General features: G+C 53.3%; 1 long non-coding RNA gene across 1 annotated transcript; it reads right to left on the reverse strand.

Annotated features, from left to right (window-relative positions):
* Positions 1–1,677: 1,677 nt before the first annotated feature.
* LOC114901817 lies at positions 1,678–16,165 on the reverse strand. Its single transcript, XR_003795295.1, has 7 exons — positions 16,043–16,165; positions 12,925–12,998; positions 11,345–11,431; positions 8,981–9,820; positions 8,560–8,612; positions 8,269–8,485; positions 1,678–7,787 (listed from the first exon to the last, which is right to left on the reverse strand). It is a non-coding gene; the product is annotated as an uncharacterized LOC114901817 (long non-coding RNA).
* Positions 16,166–27,307: the final 11,142 nt, after the last annotated feature.

Consider the following 27,307-nt stretch of genomic DNA (forward strand, 5'->3'; position numbering starts at 1 on the left):
GCTCCTAACGAGCTGGCTGTTCAGTGGAGTCAAGGCCAGGGTGAGCATCAGCACAGCCGGGTCAGGGGGTGGAGGACAGAGTTGCCTTCTTGCGCTCAGCTTCCTCTAGTATGAAGTCGAGGACACACGCACTCACACAGGATCCTAGAATCCCACCACCATCGTCAGTCTCAAAGGTGGCCTGGTCCCAATCCTTCTGCCTCCAGAAGGTTCGTTACCCACCAAGACGCGTTTTTCCCTCCCCTGGACCAGCCTCTCGGAAGCTTCCTCCACGCCTGCCTGCCCCCGCTTAGCAGCCACAGGACTAACAGGGTCCCTCTCCAGTGAGATTCTCCCAGCCAGTGACCACATGCCCTCAGATCTTCTCCTGTTGTGGCATGGAGACACCAGGGGCTGGGGATGATGTGCCTTTAAGGCTGTTCTCCTTCCAAGCCGTCCTTGCTCCCTCCACCAGGCCCCCGCCTGGCAGGAGCATGGCCCACCTTATTTATCTTAAGGTGGATTTGAGGGTCCTCCTCCTTTCAAGCACTTCGAACCAGTTTTCTAAAATTTGGCCAGAACGTATTAGAAGCTCCCCAGAATTCCACCTGGGCTGAAACGGTCACACGGTCAGCCTAGAACTCAAATCTAACCTCTCACCTCCGCAGATCACATGCACAGCGCACCGCCACTGCCCCGGGATAAACTCTCTGGCAGCACCATCTGGTATTTGTTCATTTCCCACCTGCCTCCTGCTGCGCTCTCCACGACCTTTCCAGAATTTCTTCGATCCTCTCTGATCCCCAGAACTTTGTGTCCGCCATTCCCGCTTCCTGGAACTCATCCCCACTACACTTTGCCCAGCCAGGGCTCGGCTTAGATGTCTTCCTCCTAGAAAATGTACCCTGACTGCCCACACCTCACTCTACCCCGCCCCCACTAAATACGCTAGCGTTAAAGTTCCTGAAGATTGTGTGATGTTTAATCACCAGTCATCCCCAACGCCTAGTACCGTGCCTGGCACACAGTAGGTGCATCTCATCCTTGTCTGTCTCCTGGGTGCGTTCACAGCCCCACCATCCCTATCATGGCACCCATCTTACTGCATTACCTGTGTATTTTCTCCATCTCCCCCACCGAGCTAGACGAGCACTGTGGAAAAGCCCGTGCGTGGGTCCCAGACCCAGAGCAGTGCTGGGCACATAGTAGGTCCTCAGCAGCATCAAGTGTTGTTTGTGGTTGAATAAAAAGGCCCCCGGAATGGGAAATGCTTCGAGTGAAATGGGGCAAGGCAGCCACTAGAGGGCAGCAGGCACGCGCTTTCCCCAGTGCAGGCTCCACCCCAGCCCCGGTTCTGCAGGGTCCTCCGGATGCATTGTCCTCTCCTTCCCTTTGCAGCTCAGGCCTCTGCATCACCCTTCAGCCCTCACCGCCAGCTCCGCTAAATTAGCTCTGAGTCCCTGCCTATCAGAGAAGCTTTCAACCCCAGAGCAGTATTCAGTGACCCAAGCAACTTGCCTGCAAGGCCTCCAGGCAGGCCTCTGACCCTGCCCCTGAGCTGATCCAGTCCTCCAGGCCCTGCCTTGAGCTGTCCTCTCCCACAGACCCTGACTACCAGACTGAGCCAGCAAAACTGCCCCCTCTTCCCATGCCCCCCACCTGGTGCCCCCTCTTACTCCCACCCAAGAACCCCTGGACTCGTTGCTTCTCCTCTCTGCGCCCAGAGGACCCTCCCCCAGCACTGAAGAGATCCAAACTCCCTTCCAGCCAAACTCTCATCATCTCAGGGCAGCTAAATTGCACAGAAGTTAGAGGAGAAAGCTGAGCTAATTTACACCAGGGTGTAAACGGGTGATAGATTTACAACCGGTCTGACTATTCCAATCTAAAGTTTTATGTCCTAGAGCTTCCAAAGCTCTAAAGTCCCCAAATCAAGGAGTCTAGGCCCTCACCTGATGACTGATAATTCCATACGCAATGGCATATCCTCTGTACACACCAGACGGGCATTTTTAGGGCCACAAACGCTGCATCCACTATGGCAACTGTCAGGCTATTGTTTAAAAGAGTCAGAGCCCAAACGCAGGTTATGAGGGGTTGATAGCGTATGTCCAGTGGCCAAAATCTTGGGAGGCTGACTGTGTTTCTGACGCCACCTCAGCAGACACCACTCCTCCATCAGGCCTGAGCCACAGCCCAGCCCCTCCTTTAGAGCACTGAGAACTTTCCTGACTTCAGATAGCTCTTCCCCAGAGCAGTGACCACGTCCAACACGACTAGCTCCGCCTCTCCCTGTGTTAGTCAAGTCCCAAACCTGTGTTAGCCCAGTCCCAGCCATGCCGACATCCAAGCTGTTAATAGTAATAGTGACTGAGGAGGGTTAGACCTGTTGTTAGTCAGAAAGAAATCCACAAGCCGTTAGTTTCTGCTGAAAGGAACAGATCAGGAGGGTAGGAGTTAGTCAGGTGAAGGAGGGGTTCATTCAGAGCAGGTCAGAGCCAGGCCAGGAGGCTGGAGCCCCCAGATGGGTAGGTTGGCTGTTAGTGGTCAGCCCTCTGGGGCAGCCAGGGCGAGACAGGGATTAGCTGGGTGAGAGCAAGAGTTAGTGCAAAGGAGCCAGAGATTAGCCCAAAGAGACCAAGGTGCCCACTGGAGGTGAGGCATAAAATCACCCCCAGGTGTGGCCCTGGCTTAGCAGCTGGCGGGCTCTGGGGAGGCAGGCTGGTGTAGGGACATGGGTGTGAACAGGACGGGGAGCCAGGGATGAATTTCTGGCTGGCCCGACGGTCTGCAGGGCTCTGTGGGCGCCTGGGGTTCATTTGTTGCTTCCCGCTTTCTCCTGCAAACCCCGAACCCAAGATCTGCTTTCTTGCCTGGTTTCTCAAACTTCCCCCTGTGGACTGCCCTTCTCAATGACTTCAGTAGGAAAAAAGGCCCACATCTACTTCCAGTGTGGGAAACCCGGGTCTCCCAGCTCCAGGGATGAGAAGGGCCCCTCTAGCCAACTTCTCGTTCTAGGAAAGGCCCCTCTCACTGATCTCTTGGCCATTCCTTCTCAGCACCTTGTGATAAGGCCAAAAGTCCCCTCTCCCTGACTTCTGGTGTAAAAGATACCCCTCTTCCCATCCTTCAAATGTGGGAAATGCCCCCTCTGGCTGACTTTCCCGTACTAAATGCTCCACTCATTGATTTCCACTGTGGTTTAAGACCCTTTCAGCGACTTCCAATGTGGGGAAGTTTTCACTTACTGACTTCCGGTGTGGGACACACCCCTTTACTAACTTCCTGTGCGAGACACGCCCCTTTGCTGACTTCCTGTGCAGGACGCGCCTTTCATTAATTGCACCGCGCCTCTACCGGCCACTCGCCAATGTAGAAGATTCTACCCTCGCTTCCCTCCAGAGAAGAACACACAGGCGCCTTCTCTCTGCTCCCGTGGCTGGGAGGAGCCCAGAGCTCCGCACTCTAGACCCACAGGCCTCCACACTCACACCCCAGAAGTTGCCCTGCTCCCGTCCACTCCCAGTGGCAACCAGCCTTGTGCACAGAGGAGGGATGCTGTGCTCAGGGGTCGGCCTCCCTCCCGCACCCGCAGGACCGCCTCTTCCTCTGGGCCACTGGTGTGGGTAGGAGAACCGGCCCAGTGGACTCTGAACTCACAGGCGATCGGGGCAGCGAAGTGGGGCATCTGTCTGCAAGCCCAGCCCCAGGGCGTCCGCTTGCCGAAAGGAGGGGGACCAGCCCCGGGGGGCCAGAGCTCGGCAGGGCTGCGGTTAGTAAGAGAAAACAGAGTTAGTAGGGGCTGGGTTAGTAAGTCAGAGCACAGCACCAGCGGACAGGGGCACCTCAGCAGACACACACTGGGAGTCGCTAGCAGAAAAGGAAGAACACACACAGGTCCATTAGTTTGTTAAGGGGTGGTCGGGGTGCAGTTGAGACCCCCCGGGGTTAGACGGGTTAGTAATTGAAAAAAAAGAGCTGTCTACGGACAGAAAGCTGAAGAGGAGGGAGAGTGTGGGGAAGAGACGGTTAGGGGTTCAAAGCAAGTGTCCAGCCCCAGGCAGAGGGGTCTGTGTGCAGACCACCCAGAGCGACCAGGGTCTGCCAGGGTACATGATGGGTTGGGTTTTCTGGGTCTCATATATACGTTTTAAGCATCTACCATGTGTCAAGAGCTTCATATTCCTGGGAATCCTCACTGCCACCGGCGAGGTGAGGAACGGGCCTCCCACCCTACTGCCGAGGAAACGGGTTCAGAGAGGTGAGGGGACTTGCTCAGAGTCACCCAGCAGGAAGCAGCAGAGTTGGCGAGTCCTGTTTGCGCGCCCTGTCCTGGAATGTGGGTCTGCACAGAGATCCCAGGCCCTGGGCAGGGGCTTCCGGAGCCTCGTCTGCCCCACATCCTTGCCCCGGGAAAGGCCCACGAGCTGCAAGGTTAGTAGGGTCTGGCTGCAGGGGGTTAGTAGGGCATGCTCGGGCCTGGTTAGTGGGTTAGTCGGTTGGCAGAAGGCCAGGCACCTCGTCACACGCCACAGCGTCCCCCGGCCGAGCCCTGTGTTAGTAGGTTAATCACACCGTGCAACACTGCCCCCGCCCCTCCAGCCGCAGCTCCAGAGGCCCCCCGCCCCCACCAGCCAGGGAGCCGGGTCTGACCAGGGCAGGGGGTCTGCCTCCCAGCTCCTCAGCCCCGCCAGAATCAAGGTTAGCCACGTAGACCCTGCCCAGAAGAATTTGGCTTCCCTACTTCTCAGCTCTGGGCCTCAGGGGCCCTCCCACACACTTCAGTTCCCCTGAAAATGGGCCCTGCTGCTCTGGCTGGAAACCCCCTGCCCGGTTCTGGCCATCCCCTTCCCAGAAGGCTGGGTCCTGTCACACTCAGGCACGCGCACGCACACACACACACACACGCACGCGCGCGCACACCAGCATCTTCCCACAGAAAGTCTGTTGCCCTAGAGCCGCCGGGTCCAGTGGACAGCTTCTTCGTCCCCTACTGCCAGGCCTCTGGCTACTCCAACCAATGGCCTGCCCTCCCCCAAATACTAAAACTGCATAGAGCTCACCTGGCTCCTGGAACCAAGTTCAGACTTCCCAACCCCAGGGAAAGGGCTGCCTTTCCAGCCGCTGCTACAGAGCACCTGAGTGTGCCCTAGTTTTGTCATCTCTTTTCACAGTTGTAATTTTCCCACATAAACCCCCATGTAGACTCTCCACGGTTCTAACTCATGCTCTGTAAGAAAAGGGTTCTGTTGCCAGTAAAGTTTGGGGGGAAACACTTAATCTTCTGTCTATCCTTGAGTATTCACAATTCCCATCAGCACTTTCAGAGGCTCTGATAAGCCCTGCACTACAGAAACCTACTGAATTTGAACTTTTTTTTTTTAAAGAGCAATGATGTCTCCTAGAACTTACTTTGGGCATCTCTGCTCTAATTTTCCCTTGGAAACTCTCAGCTAAACCACACCTTTCTCATCCTCCAAGGTCCTGATTAGTTCAGCCTCGCTGGGAAGCCTTTTCAGCCTGCTCTGGGGTCTTACTCCCACCCACTCAAGCACCGAGAACCTGTGCCTCTGTCGACTGTTTCCTGCCCCATCCCCTAATTCTCTGTGTGAGCTGGTTTTCTCCCACTCGGCATGGCTGTGAAATCCTGCAGGCTTGAATCAGGGCCATATCTTCACTTATATTCCCCCCAAGCGAGTAGTACAGGGAAGGGCTCACAGTAGGTGCTCAATTCTGATGAGAGGGGTGGATATTAAATTCCCCAGGAAGCATTTGGAGCTACTATGGAGGCCATGCAATGCAGCCAATTCCTCAATCTGATTAGAGAGGGATATTAAAAATACAAGAGTCAGAAATGCCTCTGGATCAAAGATGAGGAGTTTAAAGTCCAGAGTACCAAAAAGAGAGAAGCCCTAAATCTAAACTCCAAGATGGATAGGAGTGTTTATTGAGCACCTACTAAGAGTCAGGCGCTGTGCCAGGTGCATGATCTCACTGACTTCTTCCTGTGCCCGCCCCACACACACACGCCCAGGTGAGCAGATGGCTCCAGTTTCAGAGTGGAAATTGGACTCACAGGGGTGAGGTGAGTTGCCCAAGGTTGTACGGCAGACTGCGCACCCTCAGACTCCAAAGCCCAAGCTCTTCCCGTAACAGCCCTCTGCTGGGGGCACCTCCTTGCTGCACTGGGTCCGGTGTCTCCCCGAGGCCTCCAGGGCCACCCTCGCACAGAATCTCCCAATGTTTCTACTTCCCAGGCCTCTATTCCTCCTCCTCCTCCCTACTGGGGGTGGGAATTCTAAAGGGGAGTTGGCTCCAGCTGTCCATGTTTGTGGTGACCACCTGCTGTGGACTGAATTGTGTTTCCCCCCAAATTCATAGGTTGAAGCTGTGACTCCCAATGTGACTATATTTGGAGATAGGGCTTTTATGTAGGTAATTAAGGTTAAATGAGGTCATTAGGATGAGGCCCTAATCCCATAGGACTGGTGCCCTTATAAGAAGTGGACGAGACACCAGATAACTACTTCTCTCTGTCTCTCTCTGTCTCTCTCTCTCTCTGTATGCACAGAGAAAAGGCCATGTGAGAACACAGCAATAAGTTCCTATCTGCAAGCCACGGAGACGGGCCTCACCACAAACCATCCCTGCCACCTTGATCTCTGACTTCCAGCCTCCAGAACTATAAGAAAATGCATTTCTGTGGTTTCAGCCATCCCAGTGTGGTACTCTGTTATGGCAGCCCAAGCTGACTAAAACAGGTCCCCTCCCCACCCTGGGAAAAGGACGTTGGGGCTCTTAAACTTGCCTAAGGAAAGCCGAGGCAGCTCTTGTGCCAGCACTGGGACTGGCCCCGCTGCGGGGACTGGAGGGAGTGGAGGATGAGGAGGGGGGCGTGCAAGTGAGTCTGCGCCGCGTGATGCGGAAGCTGCATGTGTGGGGAGCCTGCCCTGCCTGCCTTTGCTCCCCAGGGACAGGGGTGTGGCAAGGGGCAGGGTCTGAGATTGGGCTGGGGTGAGGCTGATTCCAGACCATTCCCTTTGGATGTCGGGAGCAAGGCCCGGTGTCTGTCTCTTTCTGCTGAGTGCCACGACGATGCACACTCCTCCCCTGCCTCCAGCGGGGTCTCTTGGAAACTCTCTCCTTTCAGGACAGCCCCTCCCAGAGCTCCGTAACACTAGGGAAAGGCCCAAGCTCCCCCCAGGCCCACCTGCCCCCTCCTGGTCACCATCAGGGAGAGAAGCAAGGAAAAGCCCCGTCCAAGAAGCTCCCACAAAAAACGAGAATCACTCACACAGCAAACGGCGCAAGACAGACTCCAGCCAGTGGCGCCCCGGGAGCTGCATCCACCCTCCATCCCACTGGGAGCTCCTCCCCGACTCCTGTCCCAGGTTCCTGCCCCTGTCCTGTAGGGTCCTTGGAGACCCAGCCTTGGCGAGGGTGTGGTCAGCGGGGCCTTGGCCCAGGCCCAACTCTGCCTGGTCGCTGGCAGGGATTCAAGGAGAAATCAAGTCCTCACGGGGTCAGGAAGGGCCTCCAGGCCTGGACCGTAGGGCCCAGCAGGCAGGTCCAGACAGAAGCGGAGGGTACGGTGAGCTGCCAGCCTCCCTCACAGCCCTCGCGCTGTCCTCCAGAGCCAGGTCCTGTCCTCGGCTGAGCACCAACAAGGAGGGGGCCCTTATCCCCAGGGTCTCCAGCCCAGGAGTTGGGAAGGATGAGGTCTCCGGGGAATTGTCCAGGGTTCCAGAAAACCACCAAAGGCTGCTCCTTGTGTCACCGTGGCCAGAGTCCAGGGTCACCCGGGAATCCTGGAGAGGCAGCCGGAGCAGGCACAGCACGTGAGGATGGGGGCCTAGCCTGCACCCCGGCTTCCCAGAGCCGCACCTCTGAGGGGGCCCTTCAAAGACCCCCAGTCTCCCTCCTGTGCCACCAAGACTGAGACAGGGCGGCGTGAGGGCTTCGGATGCTCATAACGCATACAGAGGGTGCCCCATCTTGGCAGGGCTCGCATAAGGGGTGTAAAAGCAATAAAGGGGCCCCGGAGCCGGCCCACAGGCTTCACGGGCAGACAAGCAGCAAGTGTCCAGGTGGGCAGAAAGGGCCTTCACAGTCCTCGGGAGGCTCGGCTTCCCTTTACAATAGTCCCGCTGAGGGGACCTCAGTACGCCTCTCCCCCAACACACACACGTACACACATGCGTGCGCGCGCGCGCGCACACACACACACACACCCCTCCCAGGACGGGGAGCTCATTCCCTCACAGAGACTGTGATAAAGCACGTTCTTACATGAAGACCTGAGAGGGCGGGACCGCATCTCATGCTGACCTCCGGATCCTCAGCTTCTAGCTGGGAGAAGGCGCTTGGTCCGTGGTTGCGCTGGATAAAGGCATGTGCTGAAATCTCTGCCGTGGAGCCACCCGCAGTGCTCTTGATTCAGTCCCACCACCTCCACGAGACCACGCACAACGGCAGGAGTGTTTGGGCCAGACCTGGGTACCCGGGCCTGGATGGGGGGAGAATCAGCCTCCAAGAAACGAAGCGCAGCGGAACCCCTCCCTGACACCTACCCGGGCTTACCTGGCAGCGTGCAGCTCCCAGCTCCTACCCCACGCAGACCCTACAGGTCCATCCTGGAAGACAAAAGAGCCAACCACGACACGGGAGAAAAACGCACCCAGGCCCCTCCCCAGCCCGGGCCGGGCCGCGAGTCTCTGCTAACAAGATGGCCCCGCCCCAGGAGCCAGGGAGGCCGGGCCCAGGCTCCGCGCCCCCTCCCTCCCTCCCTCCCAGCCCAGAACACCCCTGGCTCCCTTCAGCCGCCTCCCTGTTCCCTGCTGGCAGCGGAATGGGACCCCAGAGAAAGGGGAAACAGCTTGAGTGAGACAGGCAAACAGAGCCGGGAATCTGGAGATGTGCTCCCAGCTCTGGCATCCCGTGTAGCCGTGGGAAGTCTGCCCCTCTCTCTGAGTTGTGGAGCCCAGCCCGTCCGGACACTCACCCAAAGCGCACAGTAATAACCCGTAGTTTGAAGCAGTGGATGGGACGTAGGAAGCGCCCTTCTGCTCAGCCTCAGTTATCTTTATGGCCCCGCCCTCATCTCCCATTCTCTCTTCTGATGCCCCAGAAAAAGAAAAGTTTGGGGAGTCAGATGGTGGGCTGGGGCTCTTTGATGACTACCCCAGGTCTCCAGTCCACTAGCAGACCTGGGCCAGGAGAGTCAGGGGCCCTCTTGGCATATTTTCAGAGCTTGCTGTCAGCACCTGGACTTAGGGCATGGGTCCAGACCTGGAGATGTACTCAGACACTTACATGGCGAAGCACATGCCATAGGGTCACAGTGCCAAGGTCCCCACTTGACTGCCAGGCAAAGGGGTCCTAGCCAAGTTTTATAAACATGATGACAGAGGGCCAGAACTGAGAAGGGAAGGGCCAGCCCAAATCACCAGGAGTCCCCAGTCTCCTTCTGACACCAGATCTACAGGTGCTCAAGATGAAGTCATTAAACTCGGTTCCTCAGAAGTTCCCGATGGTGGAGTTTGTAAAATTCTAGCCTTGATGCCAAAAGTGGGGTAGGAAAATTACTTTCTGGGGCCCCATAAAGCGGGGACAAGCTCTTTCTTTGTGGCACAGAAGTGAATGAATGAGCCGCAGCACTGATCTCTCCCCCGACTTGGGGATTCGGGGATGCTGTACTTTCCTGTACGGACCAGGAGAGGGCAGGCTGGTAGGCTGTGGGCTGCTAAGTTTGAATACTTATCTGCAAGGCTGCTTCCCAGTGTGGTCCCGAAGAAAGCGGAAATCCCTTTCTTTCTCCTCTATCCCAGGAACCTGCTGCACTCTGTAAAGAGACCCTGCATTGCTCAGAGGAACATTGTTTAAACACAAAAACCCTTTCCCCTCACCCTGTGGACCCAGAATCCCTGTTATGAATAAGGCAATAGGGGTTTCAAGGGGAACTTTAGCTCCTGCATCAAGCTGACAGCTGTCTAGGAGGGTATAAAGGGCTCTGAGGTCAAACAAAACATGGGTGAGATTATGGCTTCCAAACCCCACGTACCCGATGTATGACTCAAAGTTAATTATTCTCAAAGGCTTAGCCAGTGCCTGGCACACAGTGCATGTTCCAAAATTTATTTTCCCCAGTTAATGATTTAAACTTGGAGTAAATCTTTGTGTAACACTGATGTCCCAGAAATATGGGCCATGTTTATCCTTCAGGATTATATGTCTCCAGGGGCGGGGGGTGTATACACCCCACTTAGGAGGCACGGATTAAATTTAAATCCCCTGTCTAGGTGAATGGATAAATAAACTGTAGTACACTCATATAATGAAATCTACTCACCAGTAAAAAGGAACAAACTATTGCTACCCACTATGACAAGGATAAACTTCGAAAATATTATACAGGGTGAAGGAAGCCAGGCCCAAGAGGTCACATGCTGTATGAGTCCATTTATACGAAATGTCCAGAAAAGGCAAACCTATACAGACAGAAAGCAGATTAGCAGCTGCCAGGGATTAGGGGTTGGCTGGGTTTAACGGCGAGTGGGGGTGAGGGATCTTACCGGGCCAGGGGAAATGTTCTAAAACTGATGTGTAGTGATGGGTACAGAACTTGGTAAATTTACGAAAAAGAAACATTGAACTGTGCCCTTGAAATGGGTAAGTTATATGATATGCCTCCATGAAGTTAGACCAAAAAAGGGTGAATTACTGACACAGGTGATAACAGTATGAACCTCAAAAACATTATGCTGAGCAAAAAAAGCCAAGAACAAAAGATTCCCTAACAATGAAACGTTAGGGAAAATGTCAAATCTATAGGCATAGAAAGCAGGTCAGTGGTTTCCTGGGGCAGGGGCTGGGAGGGGATTGGCAGGGGGACATTTTAGGGTGATGAAAATGTTCCATATCTTGATTGTCGTGGTGGCTACACAGGTGTATACAGTTATCGAAACACATTGATGCTTTAAATGGGTGTATTTTTACTGCACATAAATTATACCTCAATATAGTTCGCTCTTCAAAACTCACTTAGATGTGATGACAGAGGGCAAGAATCAAGAAGGGTCAGATCGAAGGCCACACAGGGACCTGGTGGTGGGCTCCCGGGTCCCAGCATCTCAGCTCCCACTAGCCCAGACAGACTCCACCCCACCCCTACTTCAAACCAAGGTCGGGGGCCCCATCAGGAAAGCTTCGATCCAGGGATTGGACACCAGAGAATCCTAGAGGTCCCTCCTACTGCTGAAATCCACAAGGTCTCCTGTGCGTGTGGATTTCGTGGTGGACCTGACCACACAGCATGAGGCTGGTCTCCATCACCCCCAGGGGTGCACAGAAGGAGAGGAAGGGTCACCTTGGTTACTCCTTTGATGCTGTTAGGGTCCTGGTGGCCACGTGAATGTGTCTGGTACCACATGGGTGGGCAGGGAGATGCCTCCATCTGTCATTGAGAAAGAAAGAAAGAGGGATGGGGGGATAAAGATGTAGCCACGGACACATCGGACAATAGATGCCAGGGTCCTTTTCTGAAATCACAGCATTTGCCAAAACTGATCTCCTCGGGTGCAGATCAGAAGTGAAATGAGAAACCAGGAGGTGTCTCGGTGGGGCCCATGCCAACCAAAACATCCAAGTGCGTTGGAAAGGACTTAGGCTTCACGGTGTGGCTTCCCGTCCTGCTCTGCCACCTCTAGCAAATCCGCTGCTTCCCTGGGCTGGTCGTCCTATCCACGCAATGGGGATAATGATGGTGCCCACCACACAGGGCTGTTGTGAGGATTACATGAGATGGTAACTATTATTTATTAGCTTGCATTCTCTTATGATCTTATATTATTATGACTACCGTTGTCCACAGTGCTCATTAATACCATCCATGGATACTCATTTTTTTCCCCTAAAATCTGTGCTGTTCCTGGTAACAGACGACCAGCTGCCAGGGAAACATGCATTTGGTTGCATCTTAGGATCCCTCTGGGTTTGGGGTTGTTGTTTTTTTCCCTGACTCTGGAATAAAATAGCTGCTCAGAGAGCTGAGGCATAGGAAAGACGTTGGCCTAAATTGCTGTGGACGAGGGAGTGCTGAGACACAACGGAAGTTCCTGGGAATAAGCGGATGTGCAGGGCGCCTTGCAGGAGACTCGCACAGGAGGGGCTTCTGCACATGCGCAGAACATACTGTTTCACAAAGTATTCAAATACAACCTACACAAAAGAGGAGCTTCAGTATTCACCTCTTCCTCAAACAAGGGAACCCCCCGAACTGCGGGTGGGGGATGCCTTTACCTGACAAAACAATGAGTGGGGTTTTTATTCCCATTTTACAGATGAGGAAACTGAGGTTCAGAGTCCAGTGCCTTGCTCCACGATTACCCAGCTAGAAAATGATGCCTCTGGATTCTAACCAGGCCTGTTGAACCCCTAAGGGGCAGAAGGCTCCTGTTCAGATATGGGGGTGGGGGTTAAAGGAGAAAAGACCCGAGGAAGGGATGCGTCAAATGCAAACAGTAGTCATCACTGTTAGTGTTGCTGTGAGGGAATCCCGGATGATGGCTAAACCATCTGGGTCAGTTTATTCCAGTGGCTTCTGTAGTCTTGAGGCAACTGATAATGTTCACTTTTAGGAGAGGAGGTGGCGTAGTGCGATAGGTGCACAGACACATTTCACAGCCATACTAGTTCCAGGTTCAAATCCTGGCTCTACAACTAACATGCTGTGTGACCCTGAGTTAGTCACTTCACCTCTCTGAGTCTCAGTTTCCCATCCGTAATGCCCAATTCCCAGCCTTACTGTGGGGTCTCCAAGAGGCAGCACCCAGCAAGAACCTTGGTAAACGGTTAATAAATGGTGGCTGGAGTCAGTCACCATTACTCATCTACTCCACACCCCTGACTACAGGATAGCTCAGCCCATCCCTCCCCTCCATGACTCACCTGGTAGCTTCCAGAGGGGCCCACCTGGCACGACAAGGGAGCAAGGAACACCTGCCTCATCTGATCCAATCAGCCTGGAGAGGGATGGGGAGACATGTCACCCTCAGCCGGCCTTTGCCTCTGCCCCTGAGTATCGCTGGCTATTGTTCCACGGAGCTCCAGCTGACAGATGAGCCAGGCCTCAGAGACACAGGGAAGGATCGTTTCCAAACAAAGGACTAGCCTTTAAGTTATTCACCAGCCCATTGAACCTGCACAACGGCCCCCATGCCCCAGAAACACTGCTGCTCGAACAGCCCGAGTTTCACCCAGGAGAGGAACCGACAGCCCCGTACAAATAAAAGCAAATAACGAAGTTTTCTCTACAAGATTCAGGGGCGGCAGAAGTGACCTGAGCTGATAGTTCATGCATTAAAGCGGCAATGCCTTTACTGGGTGTCGGGCGCTTTACACACGCGGGTTCAGAGCCTCACAACGGCCTTTGAAAGCAGGGCTTATGACTCTCACTTGACAGATGAGGAGACTGAGGCTCAGAGAAAGGAAATTACTTCCTGAAATTGACACCGTGTAGGTGGGGAGGAGGATTCACGCAGAGATCCGTGTAACTCGATGCCTTCTCTTTCTACCACACCGCAATGCATCCAGGAGGGACCAATTCAAAGAGCAGAATCCTGCCCTGGGTGGAAGCAGGGATCAGGTCCAGAGAAAGGATCTTAAACGCAGAGATGTTAAAAACAACTGGCAGGGGGCCTCCCTGGTGGCGCAGTGGTTGCGAGTCCGCCTGCCGATGCAGGGGACACGGGTTCGTGCCCCGGTCCGGGAAGATCCCACATGCCGCGGAGTGACTGGGCCCGTGAGCCATGGCCGGCGAGCCTGTGCGTCCGGAGCCTGTGCTCCGCAACGGGAGAGGCCACAACAGGGAGAGGCCCGCGTACCGCAAAAAAAAAAAAAAAAAAAAAAAACAACTGGCAGGACCAATAATAAGGAAACACCAACCCACTTACAATGATTTCTGCCAAGGGCATGAAAACACAGAGAAACACCTCTGATGTAACTTTTTAAAAGCAGTATACATAGAGCACAATTTCAATTAGTATCTTCAGGAATAGAAAATATACTGCAGGGGAATATGTGAAAATAGTAAATACGGTAGTTATTCTTGGTTAACGATACGGTAGTTATTCTTGGGTAACGAAATGATGGAGTTTTCATCTCTTTTTTTTTTCAGTCGTTTGCAAATCTTCTACAGTTATCATGCATTCTATTAAACTTACTATGGTCGTTTTAAAGATCACCAAAAAATTACATTTTTGAATTCATTTTGAATGCCAGCATAGTGTTTCTTCTAAAGTTCGTGGTCCGAAGTTATGCTTCCTTCTGGGGGGCTCCGAACACTTCACCGCTCTCCTCCCTGAAGGAGTGGAGAGATGGGCCAAAAATGCAGCAAGAAGGATATAGGGTAGATTTCAGAAACTTACTCAGTGGCAACGGTCATTAAATAAGAAAATAGGTGGGCAAGGAAGGCATAGGAGATGTTACCCTTAAAATTCTTTCATCGTGAAATTAACCAAACTCAAAGCTAACCACTGCCAAAGTGTCCCCGAGGATACCTTTTTGCCCAGAGTGCTACACGGTTCTGGGCTGGGGTGAGGGGAGAGGTGTGATCATCTCCATGAAGAAGGGGAGGAGGGGGTCTGAGTAAACATCCAGATGCCCAGCCCCACCCCAGTCCTGCTGACTCACCCCCCTGGCCACGTGGCCTGGACATCGGCGTATCCGAAGCAACGCCCCTAAAGTCTGAGAACCACTGTCCTCAGGTTTCCCCGTCTGTCAAGAGGAATTACTCATCCCTCCCCTCCCCCACCAGCCCAGGCAATCGCGAAGCTCCCAGGCGCTCCCAAATGGCACTGCGCTTTGGAAGGTAGAGCACCGTAGCCTGAATGAGCGTTTGGCTCTGGGCCTCACTCAGACTGAGGCTGGCACCGAGAAAAACAAAGCCGTTCTCTCCCCACCTCTCCCCGCACTACCACCTTCCCCCTCCCCGCCCCCGCTTCCCGCCGCGGCACTGCAGTGGGGTGTGCGCCCCAGCAATCCCGGAGCAGGGCAGCCACTGGTCTGGCGTCTGGGATGACGGTGAGGAATCTAGGCCCCTGGCCTCCCCTTTCGCTGCAGAGAAGCAATTTCTCTAGCCGTGCCTCCGGTGGGGGAGAGGAGAGATCTGACCCCCTCACTCCTAAATTCCCAGCCTCTCTAGAGAGTGTATTGGGGAGGAATAGGTGGGCAGCTGGTGGGTTCTGAGGTCTCCCCAGATCGTTTTAAGGATGTAACATAGGCTTTAGAGTTGGACATATCTAGATTCAAAATCACTGTCTGTGTGACCTTGGACGTGTAGCTAACCTTCTCCGGAGCTCAATTTCCTCATCTTTAAAATGGGGTTCTTACCATCTCCTGGGACTGTTGTGACAATGCATGCAACCAGCGTGTTGCTGGCATACAGAAAGCTCTCCATAAACTGATGTATTATTATTATCATTGTCAATATCACTATTCTGCTCAATGAAGAGGTTTTCCGACCCTCTCCATCCTTTTGGAAGCTGAACATCTAGAATCTGAGTCCCAGAAGTGGAGCATGGGCAGGTGCTGGGCGGGGGGTCGGGGTGGGGGGTTTGGTGTGAAACAACAGGGACTCAAGAACCCTGCTCCACCATCCCATCCCCCATCTGCAGTTCTGATACCATTGAGGGTCCCTCCAAGGCTTCGCCAGTTCCGGTGGGTGGAAAAGGTCCAGGGGCACCCCTCCTGTTCTGTCTGGTAGCGGGGGGAGGGGAGGGTCTTTGTTCCCCCTCAGATCATGACTGCAAGACCCCCATGGGCACTAGACTCCATTGCGAACCTCCCCACCTCTAACCCCTATGCCCCACCCAGACCGGAGTCCTGGCTTCATTTGACAACTGCGGGCTGGAGAGGTTCTTCGTCCAACAAATGAGGGGCACTTCAGGCAGTGTTTGCCACCCCTGCACCCTGCCCGGGACCCCAAGCTCGGGGAAGTAGGCTGTTCCCAGCGTGCAGACAAGGATGCTTGGGAAGGGAGGGCTGTTAGAATGGGGCGGCGGCTTACCTCGGGTCCGCGGTCCTGCGGCGCCAGTGCAGAGGGCTCTTTGTGCCCCAGCTCACAGCGCAGAACTGGGGGAGCCCCTGCAAGCGCCTCCCATCGCAAACTCCTCCCCGCACTCGTCCGCAGCCTCCCTCCCTCTGGTCCCCCGAGCGCAGCCGGCGTCGTCTTTGTAGCTGCTGCAGCGCCCATGAAATTTTAATGCGAGAGCGGCTGGCGGGCGGAGGCGCCCCACCCCCGGCCCTCGCCTCTGCCCTCCTCCTGCCTCACCGCGCCTCTGCAACCCCCCACCCTACCCTTTACCCCCTCCCGGGGGTCGGGGCCGGGGAGGCGGGGTGCGGCCGGGCGTGGGGGGAGCGCACAGCCACCCCCGCGGCACAAAGGGGCGAGCCGGGCAGCGCGCTCTGCCTCCAGCGTCCCAGCCAGCAGCGGTGCCATGGCAACGCTTGCCAGGCTGGACTCGACAGCGGAGCGCGAGCGCGCAGGGATGGAGAGACGAGAGGCGAGCGGCGCATGACTGCGGACACGGGGAGCAAAAGCCTGGAGCCGCGCATGGGAGGACGAAGAGGCTGGTGCCGGAGTACCAGGTGCTTAACCAGCACGACTTGGGTGTATGCCTCTCAATTAACCCTGCACGTGGTTATGGTGGAGTCAAGATCCGAACCCATGTCTGAGACCTCATGGCCCGTGTTCGTGCCACTATACCGCTTGGCCTAACAGCTCTTATAAGTGTGGCTTTTTTTTTTTCCCCCCAAACTGCCCACTCCTTTGTACCTACTATTTTTCTAGAGTAGCAATGTTAGAAAATGGTCCTAGAGCAGTCGTTCTAGACCGGGTCCTAGACAGGCACCATTACATCACTAGGAATGGAGATACTCAGGCCTCTCCGCAGAGCGACTGGATCAAAAACGCTGGCGTGGCGGGCCCAGAGATCTGTGTTTTAACAAGCCCTCCGGGGGATGCTGATGCTTGAGAACTACTGTGGCTAGACAATTCCAGTGGCCTCTACAACCAGGCTATCCTGGGTTTAGGTTTCAGCTCTGTCCATGCCCCTTAGCAGATGACCCTAGGCAAGCTTCACTCCCTTTCTGAGACTCAGTTTCCTAGTCCACAAAGTAGGGATAATAACGGAGTCCTCCTCATAGGGTTGTGTGGGTTAAATGCAGGAATACGTGGTGGGAGGAATGTTTAGCACAGAGCCTGGCACTTAGCAAGGGCTCAAAACATATTTTTATTCCTATAATACTATGACATCTCCTTTAATTTTCACCCCTCTGTGTATATTATTTATCATCTCCTCTGCTCCGAAAAGGATATTAAGGCTCAGAGAGGCAACCAGAGCTGCCCAGGTCCCTGGTAAGGGATTCAGGTGGGATTTGAACCCACCATTTCAGGTTCCAGGTTTACTAGCTATTCACTCTACTACACACCTCTTGCTGGGACCCCCAGCTTTGATCTTCAGAAAATCCAGACCCAATTCAACAAACCTATAGCGCATTTCCAGTGTGCAGAGCCCAAGGCCATTGCAGGAACCACGAAGATCCCAGGGAGGCCAGAGATACTGCCTCCACCCGGACAGACCTGGCAGTCCTGCCAGAGAAGTAAGACTCACGTGGAACAGTAAGAAAACAGGCAAGATGGGGTCTGGTCACAGCATAGCCCAGAGTCCACAGCCAAACTGCTGTCATTACAGGTCTACGACTTTCCCCTCTATCACCAGACCACAAACAAAAGAGGAAATGGGGTTCAGCGTGACAGGTTCTAAATTAACACAAGGGGTGCATAGGGATCACTCTTTCTTTGTTAAGCGTTCCCAAACCACCTAGTTCATAATCAGTTCCCAAATCCTCCTGAGGATCCGCCCGTCATTTCCAATATCCATTTGGGGGGAAAGAAAATCAAGGCACTCGCCGCTCACAAATTTTCAATGCTTCTCCTGTTCTCTGGGGCTCCTCAAAGATGAACAATAATGATCCTGTGATCCTATTCCCAAGCATCTTTGGTTCTAGGGATATCTTTTCAAGGAGAGCAGCGGGAAGAGGAGAGGGGCAAAAAAGTCATCAGAAGCTACTGTGGACTTGCTGCGAAGACACCGTGTCTGATACACGTGGATTCAGCATGGATCATAAACTGAATGATGCAGGGAGAAGGCAGACCCCATGTCCAGCGGGTACCGAAACCAGTGAGGTGTGGTCCTGCCTGCTGCCCTCTGTCCCTGGTTCTCTAATTTCTTTATCACGGGTAGCTCAAACGGGTTCTCCTGAGGGATTCAGTTGGTCCCTTGCCTTTCCTCTGTCCACCTGCTGAGTACTTTTGCAGTGAACAAAACCTTCCCTTGAATTCTCCATTATCTTGGGAAGGGGAGGGACCCACGGTGGTCTCCGTCATCTCCTTTATGCTCCAGGCACCGCTGCCGCCTCCTCTGGGATCCACGCCTCGTCTGATATCGAGAGCTGGCATCCTTCTTGTCTCTAACCCTCACCTTATCCTGCGGGTAGACCCATGACACGGCAGAGTACATCCCCAACATGGTAGGTGTCATTCTCACCACAACTCACCAAGAGCCCCAACCTCCAGGGGACATTTACGGGGCTAACCTGGGCCCCGGGCAACCCGCAAGAGGATAAGAGCCTCAGATGGCACCCCAAAGGGAAGTGTCAGTGCCTTCTCTTCTGCCTGTCTTGAAAGTGGCTTGAGCTGCTTATAATGGAGTGCCGGTTGCCATGGCAACAGGAAGAGGCGCCATCATTCTGGAGATCCATTTCAAAATAAAGTTTCCTCCTGTAAGCTGGACCAGGTGGTTACCTCACCTATTCACATGAGGCTCTGCAAGCCTAGGTAGTCTTGGACTTATTACACCTGCACCCCCCACCCCGCAGCCCAAGATTTCCAAGGGAATTCTGACGCTGGTAACATGTCCAGGAGAGGGGACTCCGGTTTCTCTTTATCCCTAGAACAGCCCCTGGAGACATTCAGGTGGTCCAGGAGTCCAGGGTTCCGATTACAACTCTGTCATCAGCCTGCCCGGTGCCTCTGAGTAGTCACTTACCCCACTGTGCCTCCTTTCAAAAAAGCTTTTTAATTTTTTGATTTTATTGAAGCATAGTTGATTTACAATGTTGTGTTAATTTTTGCTATACAGCAAAGTGACTCAGTTATAGATCTATATATTCTTTTTCATATTCTTTTCCGTTATGGATCATCACAGGATACTGAATATAGCTCCCTGTGCTATACAGCAGGACCTTGCTTCTCCATCCTATATACACTAGTTTGCATCTGCTAATCCCAAACTCCCAATCCATCCCTCCCCCACACCCACCTTGGCAACCACAGTCTGTTCTCTACGTCTGTGAGTCTGTTTCTGTTTCGTAGATAGGTTCATTTGCGTCGTATTTTAGATTCCACACATAAGTGATATCATATGGTATTTGTCTTCCTCTTTCTGGCTTACTTCGCTTAGTATAATAATCTCTAGGTCCATCCATGTTGCTGCAAATGGCATTATTTCATTCATTTTAATGGCTGAGTAGTATTCCACTGTATATATGCACCACATCTTTATCCATTCATCTGTCAATGGACATTTAGGTTGTTTCTATGCCTTGGCTACTGTGAATAGTGCTGCTATGAACATAGGGGTGCAGGTATCTTTTCGAATTATAGTTTTTTCTGGGTATATGCCCAGGAGTGGGATTGCTGTATCATGTGGCAACTCTATTTTTAGTTTTTTGAGTAACCTCTCCATACTGTTTTCCATAGTGGCTGCACCTAAAAAAAAAATTAGGGGAATTTCACATAATGTAAAACCAACCACTTTAAAACAAGCAGTTCAGTGGCATTTAGCACATTCCCAGTGTTGTACAGCCACCACCTCTATCTAGTTCCAAAACATGTTCATCCCCTCCAAATACTACCCCACACCCACTAAGCAGTCATTCCCCATTCTCCCCTCCCGCCAGGCCCTGGCAACCCTGAATCTGCTTTCCGTCTCTTATGGCTTTACCTATTCTGGTTATTTTCTATAAATGGAATCATATAATATGTGTTCTTTTGATTCCGGCTTATTTCACCAAGCATAATGTTTTTGAGGTTTATCCACATTGTCACACATACCAGCACTGTGTTCCTTGTTATGGATGAATCGTATTCCATCATATGGATACAGGATATCTGTGTGTCCACCCATCCGTTGATGAACACGCGGGTTATTTCCACCTTTTGGCAACTGTGAGTCATGCTGCTGTGAGCATGTGCGGACAAGGATTTGTTTGCGTCCCTCTTTTCAAGTCTTTTGGGTACATGCCTCTCCATGCTTCATTTCCTTTTATACCCCCCTGACCCTGCACCTGGTCAGGGCATTCTGGAACGGTGACAAGATGGGCTTCATCACCTTGTTACCTAAACGAATCACACAGACCCCTTCCGCCCCCCCAGCACCACCTCTCTTCCTGGCCACACCTGCCGTACCCTCTAAGGAAGGGCTCTGAGAAAAGCCAGATTTCATCTGCCCTCCAGCCAAGATATTAACCAAGCCTGTGTGCATCCGTCGGGGCCTCAGGGGAGCTTCTCTCTGAGGGCTATTCCCCGAGCCAGCAGCTCCCAGCTCACTCAGATAGAAATTTCATTTTGACTCATCCTCGCTGGGGGGGAGGGTGGAGCTCCCTAAATTCAGGGGAAGGTGCTTGTACAGCAGAGGAGAGGTGCCTTTGGTGTGGCCCCGAATAGCATATGCTTTTCAACAGTTCCCCCCCCACCCCGTGACCTCTGCCTTCCCTTGTCATCACCTTCAGAAGCAATGAACTTAACCCCTGGCCCACTTACTTGACACTATTCAGAGGGCTTTACCCACATCCCCTGCCCCCGGCATTGTCTGAGGAAATGTCAACATCATCTCCATCTGATAAGGAGAGAGAGGCTCAGAGAGGGGGAGTGATTTACCCAAGGTCAGCCAGCTAGAAAGTGTTGAAGCTGTGATTCAAACTCAGCATTGTTTCCAAAAGCTGCGTTCAGATCTCTGAAAAAACCATCTGCATTCACGCTCACCCTATCCTTCCCCTAGGAAGGATGCAATGGCCCACAGTCAGCTCAGCCCCACCACCTTGCTGGGGTCCGTTCATTGTCCTGCCCTGGGCATGCACAGCAACGGTTAATATCCGTCCAAGAAGCACATCATTGGTTCAGGATCATTGCCATGGGCGAGTAGAGTTCATGTTTTCCAGTTTTATCTCTGTCCTGCCCCCAGTGGCTGCCTTCCTGTGCAAAGGCCAGCAGTCCCGCTAGATAAGGCATGGACAGGAGATTGAGCCTGGACTACCGTAGATACAGACTCCAAGACAAGGATTCAAGTGCGTGTAGTTTATCTGGGAGGTGATCCCAGGAAACACTGAGAGTGGAGTAAAGTAGTGAGACAAGGAAGAGAAAAAAGCCAGACTAGGTGGATTAGTGAGTGCATCACTCTGCTAGGGCTGTAACAGAATGCCACAGATGAGGGGGCTTCAGCCACAGCCACTATTTTCTCACAGTTCTGGAGGCTGGAAGTCCAAGATCAAGGTGCCAGCAGGGCTGGTTTCTCCCGAGGCCTCTCTCCTGGGCTTGCAGACAGCCAGCTTCTCCCTGTGTCCTCACCTGGCCGTTCCTCTGTGTGTACACCCCTGGTGTCTCTTCCTCATCTTATAAGAACCCCAGTCCTGTTGGACTAGGGCCCCATCCTCTGACCTCATTTAACCTTCATGACCTCCATAAAGGCCCTGTCTCCAAATACAGTCACATTGGGGTCATATTCAATTCATCCTATGAATTTAGGGAGACATAATTCAGTCCATAACAAGAACCAAGTTGTTGTGGCAACTAGGACACAGTCCTGCTGGGGTCCCTCTAGGAGACTGGGTGGGACACGCCTGAGTTGTCCCACCTGAGGTCCAGGAAACCAGGGTACTTACTCACCGACTTTTATCTGTCATGGTTGAAGGATGCTCCCCATGCATCAACCCCTTGCCACCTCCAGGCTGCCCTTGGTGCAGACCAAACACATGCCCTTGGCCAGAGAAAACCGTCAGCAGGGAGTCACAGGGGCCTGCAGTACGAAGCCACTGGTGTGCCTGGGCACAGTGAGTGTCCAGGGGACATCCCATGGGGTCAATGGATCATGCAGACTCCCATCACCTACCACGGCCCAATGCCACTCAGCAGAGCCCACCCTGGGCTCCATGAATCCAAGGTCTCCCCAGTTTGAGGAGCTTCCACCCTCTATGTGCCAACCTGGTATAGGATGGTGAGTAACACAGTCCTGCCCTCTAGAAGCTCGCAGCCTAGTCAAGGAGAGGGCAGAAGTCACTGTGAGCAAACCATCATGGAAGAAGTTCAGGGAGCTTATGGGAATATACATTAGTGACCCCACTTGTCTTTGAAGTCAAAAGGCCTACTGAGTGCCAGACGCTGTACCAGGGACTGAGAATTGAAAGTCACAAGAAGTATAACTATTCTTTTTCAGGACATTTTCAGTTTCGAGTGGCAGAAATAAGTCCACCACTATAATGGTTTCAGGCACAGCTGTATCCAGGTGTCCAAACAACATTACCAGGCATCCATCTTTCTCCAGCAGTGGGGAGGCACTCACTAAAGACTGCCAGGCTCTCTGCCACTCGGTTCCTTGTCTTATTTCCTTTCTCTGCCTTCCTCTCAGCTCGGTTGGCAGCTAAGACATAGACGCGGGAGTCAGGCAGGCTTGAGTTTGAATCTGCCCTTTACTCAGTATGCGACGTCCCTCTGGGTCTCAGTTTCCTCTTCTGTAAAATCGGTATAACACAACCTGTCTTGCAGGGCTTTCCAAAGAATAAGTGATTTGATTGCAGAAAACACATGGCATGGTTATGGGATTAGTAAACATCCTCTCTCTCTGTCTCTCTCTCTCTCTCTTTCTCAGTTGGAAGGACCATTACAGACTATACAAAACTTGGAGTTCTTAGGCCTGGGAAATTATTATCAGTGGGTCTTACAAACACCACAGACACCAACCCTGTCTGCAGAGCGTATAAGTAGCAAGTCCTATCCACAAATCACTTGCTCTTTCACGTGTGTGTGTCCAAGCTGTTGGTTTAACTAAATGCAGGTTGACGTGGACCCCACACCACATTCACGGTCACTTTCTTTATCATCACCAACCACAGGGCCTGAAAGTGTACTCTCAAATTTATGGAGTCCACGATCGGTTTTCCTTTGAGGAAGAGACCATCGGACTGGCAAGGTCCGGGGCCTACTGGTGTCCCGCAGCCTCTTTGTTTACGGTGCCCAGAGCAAGGCTCAGACACCAGGCGGCCTTGCCCGAGGTCACGCGAGCCTTCCCCCCCCCTCGCTCCTTGTTCTGCGCAGACCTGCCTCTGCCCTCCTCTCCTTTGTCCCCGGTGTGTACGTGCCGTGTGGGCCTGCCTCCTTGCGGGGCTGTGCCCTGTGTCCCTGCTGCTTCTTTGTCTGGGTTTTTGTGTCCAGACAACAGAGAAGGCAGACAGCGTGTGTGCCATTCTCATCCATCCCATCTCGTGATCCATCTGCAAACAGAGCCCCTCCAGACGCCCCACACCTGCTCCGCAGCCGCTCCAGCAGGGGCTGCAGCCAGCCTCTCCTGCTGCTGTGGAGAGCAAGGCGCCGCCTGCAGCCTCCAGCGCAGCCGCTGCCTCCCCATCCGCCCCGGCCCTCCCACCTCAGCTCCTTTCCGGTAAGGGCAGACGCTGGCAGAGCCAGAGATGGGCCCCGGACGGAACTGGAAAGGGGGAGATGAGCCCTGCAGAGCCTCGCTCCCAGATGCAGTGCGCCCGCAGCCCCATCAGTGCATCCTCTTGTCATTTCACCAAATCCTCTTCACCCCACCAATTGCCACCAGGGTCTCTCCCTGCATCGTCCCCAGCTGGGACCTCCAGCTTCCACGCCAGGGCCCTCCAATCTGTTCCCCCCACTCCAGCCGGAAGACTCTCGAAATGCAAAGCTGACCTCATCACTCCCCCTGCCCACAGCCCTTCAGGGTCTCAGGATGAAGAGGAAGCTCTTTACCTTTCCCAGCAAGGCCCTGCCTTGGCTGATTCCTGATCATGGCTCCACATCCATCCCTCACCAAGCTCCTCCTCCAGCCATGCACCGCCCGGCCGCCCCCAGCCCTGCCCAAGCATCCTTGTCTCCAGTGAAACCTTCTCCAGCCTCCTGGTCAAAGTCAAGGCCATTATTTATACACACTCCTTGATTGACCCACGTCCCGCTCCTTCAGGGCTGATTTCAGTTTGAGATTATACATTCATTTGCTTGTCTGTTGTGTACACGCGCGCGCGCGCACACACACACACACAACGCACACACCAGCTCGCAAGATCCTTCATGGGAGGAACCTGCTGGTTTTCCACCATCGCATCACCAGAGCTTGGCCCAGGGTCTGACTCACAGGTGGCCCTCCATGTATGTTTGTCGGAAGTACATCTGTGAACCTTGAAGTGTAAATGCTACACTTCTGGAATGCCTCTCAGAAACCATTTTATAGATGGACAAACAGAGACCCAGAGAAAGAAAGTGACTTACCCAAGGCCTCTCTTCCAATGCAGCCGTGCTAACGGTGTAATCTATGTCCCCAGGGTCCCCAGCTCCTTCTGTCTTCCAAAGATCACACTCTCCTTTAGAAGCCAATCAAGCAGTTCAAGCACCTACGCAGAAATGGCTGCAGAAATGCTGTCCCCTTTCCGGAACTGGTCAGGCCCTTGTGTGTTGGTGGTTGTGTCTTCATCTCTTGTTCCAAACACCTGCTCCTGTCGCCTTGAGCCTCTCTTCCTGTTTCCTACCCTTCCTGTAGCCTGTAATCCTCTCCCCACACTCAGGCGCAGTGTGAACCCCATCCTCATTGCTCCCCAGAGCAGAAGCAATGCAAAGCTCTTGGGGAAGAGACTAAGGAAATTCGGGGCAAATATAACAGTTACTGAGCATTTACTGTGTTCCAGCTCATGAGTTAAATGCTTTAAGTGCAATGGCTATAGCAGCCCAATGGCACCGGTACTGATATTATCCCCATTTTACAGATGAGGAAATTGAAGCTAAGGGACACAGTTAGAAGGTGTCTGAACCAAGATTCAGCCTCAACAGGCTGCATCCAGCTCCTGCCCTCATGGAGCCTCTTCCCCACCCTGGCCCCATTACACCTTCCTAGGCTCTCAGCGTTCCCCCCACCCCCAAGCCGCCGCTGGTATGGGACCAGAAGCACATAGAGTCCTCCCCACCTCCCGTGGCTCCTTCTAACCCAGGCTTCTCACCCCCGCGCAGCCACGCTGCAGCCTTTCTGCAGGAAGAGTACATACTTTATTTATTAGATGTACCTGGACTCTCTGCAAATCAGCTGGGAATGCTGCAGCGTCTTCAGGCAGGAGGCAGAAGGTTCTGGAGGCCAAAAGTCTTCCAGGAGGTAGACAGGGACTGGGCTCAGGGCGCCAGGCTCAGGCAGGGGCACCCAGTAGGTCCACAGAGCACAGAGTGGGTCTGCAGGCAAAGTGATCTGTGCTTTGGATCCCCTTTGCATCCCGGCCTGCCCTAGGCAAGCAGCAGAGAGCCCAGGGCAGGGGGTTGGAGAGATGGGAAATAAGGCAGGCACTAATATTTACCTGGCATCTCCCCAAACCCACACAAAACCCTACAGGGCCGGGATTCTTGTGCCCACTTTACAGGGGAGGAAACTGAGGCTTGCAGAAGGTAGGAAGTGCTTTCTGAATTTTTAATCCTGCTTTTTCATCCCTCTTCCCCACAAAGAGGGGAATTAAGGTGGTTTATAAGGATGCCCTCAGCCCAAGCAGAAAACTAAATATAAAATAAGATAGAAAAATGAGGCTCAGAGAAAGGAATATGGAGTCAGGGATTAAGCTCCTCTTCCAGATGCCTGCCACATGGTAATTTAGTTGCCAGTAGTGGATTGTACATTGGTCTGAGCATCCTGGCAGCCAAGGCAAAGAGGGAATGCAATTCGTTTCAAAGGTGTCCAAGGACTACAAGGAGAAAAAAAAGAGTATAGAGACACAGGTGTGGCAGAGAAACAGAGAAGGAATCTCAGGCCCCTAATCAAATCTCAGATTCCAAAATTCCTAGAAACTGCCCCATCGATCCCTATCCCACCACCCCTTTCCCTATCCCATCCGCCCCAGGGCAGAACAATCTCCTGACAACCCCTTGGAGCGTGTGCTTTTATATGTGACCACCAGGTGGCGGTGCGGCGCAGGTCTTGGGTGGACGTTTGTTAGATCCGGAGGCAGCCTGGTGGGCTGAAGAGGCCGGGAGGTGCCTGAGGGACCTCCACGAGTTGGTGCCCAGACTTTGGTTGAACCTCAACGAAGAAATCGGTCTCATACTCGGCAGAGCTAGGCTGCACTGCTTCCCCACAGGGGGAAGGAAGAAGAACCCTGGCCGGAGTGTCAGTCCCCAGTTCGAGTCCCAGCTCTGCTTCCGGTGCTCTGCAAAGGAGCACATTAGCTTGCACGTCCCAGCCTCAGTCTTCTCACCGGAGCAAGGGTGTGAATAGTGCCTGTTGGGGGAAGAGGAGACCGAGACCGGGATGGAGAATGATCGTGGTCACTAAGGTCGAGAAAGGCCAGAGGGTAAAAGACCGAAAGCTTCTGAGCTACGGGCGAGAAAAAAAGGGGGCCCACATTCCCCGAAAGAAAAGCCACCAGGGCCCCTTGCTGGGACAAGGAGGGGAAGTGGTCAACTCCTCTCTGTTTCCCCTCTGGTGGGTTTGGAAGAGCCAGGACTTTTTCAAGTGTAAATTACAGAAACCCATCTTAAAATGTCTTAAAAAAACAAAAACAAAAAACAAAAAACGGGGAGAAGGTGTTTTTTGGTTCATGTGATGAAGAGCACAGGCGACGTTTGCATAACAGGAGGGTTGGACTCATTCTCTCCGTTTCTGGCCTCTAGGGTTTTCCCCACCTTGGTTTTGCTTTCAGGGCTGCCTTCAAAGGCAGGTCACAAGCTTACACCTGTAAATTTCACAAGCCCAGAACGTAGAAAGCGTCTCTTTCCGAACGGTTCCAACCAAACTTCCAGAGCAGACTGTCATTTGGCTCCCACTGGGTCACGTGCCCATCCCTTGGCCCAATCACGGTGACTGTTACCTGGGTCGCTGGTGTCTTCACCTCTGGAATCATGTGAGTCAACCTCATTGGATGCGTTGATTCGGAGAGGAGAATGGGCAATTCTCTAAACCGAAACGGGGGTGAAAAGGGCAGACTGCCACCTCAGGGAGGAAAAGGTCAT

This window comes from Monodon monoceros, unplaced genomic scaffold (genome assembly GCF_005190385.1).
Source record: "Monodon monoceros isolate NGI ecotype Baffin Bay Population unplaced genomic scaffold, NGI_Narwhal_1 Super_Scaffold_1, whole genome shotgun sequence".
In the NCBI taxonomy this organism is placed as follows: domain Eukaryota; kingdom Metazoa; phylum Chordata; class Mammalia; order Artiodactyla; family Monodontidae; genus Monodon; species Monodon monoceros.